The sequence below is a fragment of the Gekko japonicus genome, unplaced genomic scaffold (assembly GCF_001447785.1).
Source record: "Gekko japonicus isolate JY-2015 unplaced genomic scaffold, Gekko_japonicus_V1.1 scaffold102, whole genome shotgun sequence".
Classification (NCBI taxonomy): domain Eukaryota; kingdom Metazoa; phylum Chordata; class Lepidosauria; order Squamata; family Gekkonidae; genus Gekko; species Gekko japonicus.
In genome coordinates this window covers 1,183,860-1,187,540 of record NW_015172006.1, presented here as the reverse complement: position 1 = coordinate 1,187,540, position 3,681 = coordinate 1,183,860, and positions in this window count along the sequence as shown.

The window sequence follows — 3,681 nt, the reverse complement described above, 5'->3', positions numbered from 1 at the left end:
GACCTGGCTGCTTGCTCCTGTTCAGCAGGAGCATCCCTATGGAAGCTGCCTGGGTGATTTCGGACGAGCCACAGACTTTCTGCCTAACCTACTTTACAGCATTGCTGTACAGATTGCAAAGCCAAAGAGAATGAGGTAAGCTGCTTTGCTCCCCGCTAATGATAAAGAAAGAATTTTGCCTAGAAAGAGGCTTCTGAGAGGGGAGGAGATAAAGTTGCCAGCTTTAGGTATGGAAATTCCTGGAGATTTGAGGGGTGGAGCCTGGGTAACAATTGTTGCCACTCTCCAGGTGAGGGCTAGAGATCACTCAAAATTACAACTGCTCTTCAGGTAGCACAGATCAGTCCCTCTGGAGAAAACAGTGGACTCTGTCATTATACCCTGCTGAGGTCACCACAGCAAACTGACACTGTTTGCCCAAAGCCAGAGCACTCTCCCAGAGCCTCTTTCTAGATCTCATTGTATTTATTTCCACAACGGGCCTTATTTCTAGTATCTTACATAAAGTGCAGTAGAATCCAGTTGGCGAATTTCTATAAGGTGGTCCGATGAAGCTAGGGCGGTGTCCGAAGTTGTTCTAGATGCCAGTAGCACGTGGGCCATAAATAGTCCAGTTGTTAATAGCTCATTCACCAGTGGCAGCTCCTAATCGAAGGCCTGGTGGAAGAGCTCCGTCTTACAGGCCCTGCGGAACAAATAGGCAGGAAGTTGGCTTCTTTCTCAGTTGAACAAACCGTATATCCATGCTTTAGAGGGTCATGGTATAGCACAATGGCTCAGAAACTGAGCTATAAGTTGGGCAGTTCCCTGTTTGAATCTTGCCTCTGCCACAATAATACTTCCTTACATTACAAGGTTGCTGTAAGGACTGTAATATAGGCAACGCTACATATTGGACTCCTCTCTTTCCTAAGGAGTGAGAATTTTCTGAAATAATGCAACAGGGTTTCTTTTCTTCCACTCACAAATTATTGCTTCCATTTACAAATGTCCAAGCAAGGCACAATGGAGGTAAATACAGTCCTTTAAGCAGGTCGCATAGTTGCTAATCCTGCATTGTGTTCCCCTAAAAGAAGAACTGTTGCATTTTCTATTGTGTCATGAAAATGACACAACACAAACAAAACATTTAAATTGCTTAGCTTGAGTTTTTTATTAACAAAAACTACCCTGAACTTTCCAGAGAAAAATTGAAAACTACAAATATTTTTCCCAGTGCATCCTTTCAGGCCCAGCTCCTCCTGTGTCCTTTTAGATGAAGCAGCCACTGGCTACTAACTGAAAAGCAATTTATCTATTTGTTGAAACACAAGTGTTTTTAAAGCAGCCATAAAGTGAATGGCTGGAAAATGTAGTAAAACATGACTGCTTTGGCTAATTCCAGTTAAAATTATAGCTTTTTGTTTGCAGCTCCGAATAGTTTCTTTCCCACAAGCTGGAGGGGTGTGGGAAATGGTGCACAAGTGGTATTAAAAGTGGTCTGAGAGTAACAAAGGGATCGTGAACAACAGCGACCGAAATGAAGTGCATGAAAATTTTTGATGGTGATGATGATGTACAAAATAAAAGACAGAAGAATGGCCCCATCACTGGGTCACCCCTTCAGCGATTCTATAGCGGAGTTTCTCAAGGAGGTTCCCCTGTGGCACACAAGTGTTTCAACCTGACCTCCCTTCCCATAGATCTGTGTTTAGTAGTCCTTCTCTCCCAGTCGTGGGCTTATTAGAAAGCCAGCCTTGTTGCACTGAGTGGAGCTGTGGACCAGGACTGGGGAGACTCAGTTCCAGTCCCTACTGTGCCCTGAAACTCACCTGGTGACCTTGGGCCAGTCAGTCTCAACCGAACCCACGTTGATTGTCAGGATAAAGCGAGGGAAAGGCAAATAACAGACCCTGTCCTCAGGAACCTGGAGGAACAGTAGGATAAAAAATGTCCAAGATGGTTGTGACTCCAAGAATGCACTGTAAAGAATGCATGGAAAATCCACACACACCCCAAATCAGGGGTCCAGCAACTTGCAAATGTAATGATAATGGAGCAAAATTTAGGAAGTCTGAAGCAAAAATCCATACCCCCCCCAAATGGCTACATTCTAAGTATATACGTGGCCTCAGTTGATCTCTCGGCTGTCATATTAGCCAGGTTCCCACAGTAGTCCTCTCAGCTAGCTTCCCCCTAGGGAACTTGGGGATCCCTTGGAATCACAGCTCATCACCAGACTAATGATCAGTTCCCCTGGAGAAAAGGGATGCTTTGGAGGGTGGACTCTGTGCTGTTATAGGTAGGGTTGACAGGTCCAGGGATTTTCCAACCTGGACCTGGCAACCCTACTCACCCCCAAGTAGGGTTGCGATCCTCCAGGATTACAACTGATCACCTTACTACAGAGATCAGTTCTCCTGGAGGAAATGGCTGTTTTGGAGCGTGGCATTATACCAAGCATGGCATGAGAGCCAGTTTGGTGAAGTGGTTAGGAGCGCGGACTCTAATCTGGGAGAAGGGGGTTTGATTCCCCACGCCTCCACATGCAGCTGCTGGTGTGACCTTGGGTCAGTCACAAGTTCTTCCAGAGCTGTTCTCTCAAGGGCAGTTCTCGAGAGAGCGCTCTCCGCCCCACCTACCTCACAGGGTGTCTGCTGTGGGGAGAAGAAGGGAAAGGCTTTTGTAGGCCGTTCTGAGACTCCCTCGGGTAGTGAAGGGTGGGGTATAAATCCAATCTCCTCCTCTTCTTCTTCCTCACTGAGGTCCCTCCCCTCCCCAAACCCTATTGTCCCCAGGCTCCAGCCCCAAATCTTCAGGAATGTCGTAATCCAGATTTGGCAACCATAAACTGGCCCAGGATTGCTTCTTCTGTTGCCGGAAGCTGGATAAACTTATCTTCAGCGGGGTGGGGTGCCAGGTCCTGTGCCCTTCAGTGGCCCTTCCCTAGGCAGCTGTCCCAGCATAGGCCTCCTCCGCCTTTGGGCTGGAGCTACCCAGCACAGCACGGATAACAGCAGCTTGTTTTCATTGCAAACACCTACGTCTTCCTGTCTAGCTGGGGAGTTCCCTCTGTTACCTTTGGCCTCCTGAGACTGGCACAGCCTTTACGTAAGGGCACCTCGCCACACCTCTCTCTTCCTTTACGCCCTGCTCGTGCAAGCTGTCAAGGGCACCTCTTTCTGTCTTTCTCTTTCGTTTAAATTTGGTCCAGGTTTCCCCCCCATATCTACACAGCACAAAGTCACTTGGGCACACCCTCGGCCCAGCAACACGCCCTGGGTGCTTATCACACCAATGTTTTCCTTATGGACAAAGGAAAGGGCGTCTGCTTAAAGCTTTGCCCCTGACCTCGAAAAGCCACCACCAACAACAGAAAAAAGGGGGGAGGTGAGCTCGAGCATGAAATTGCTGAGCTAGAATTGATCAGCAGATTTTGATCTGACTCACTTTGGGAATAATCAGGCCAGCGGGTTTTCTTTTTGCACCTCAGGTGCTGAATTAGCACAGCTGGGACAGTAGAGTTTTGAATAAATCACTGTTCTTCCTCTATTTTTTTTTAAGTACCCCACGGAGGGATAGAATTTTGTTAATTTTTTCCCAAAAACATACAAACATAGAATGGGGGTAATTCTTCTCAGATGATACAACTCTTATGCCAACATCTCCCTTATAAATAAAAGCCGAATGGTGGTGGCCAGG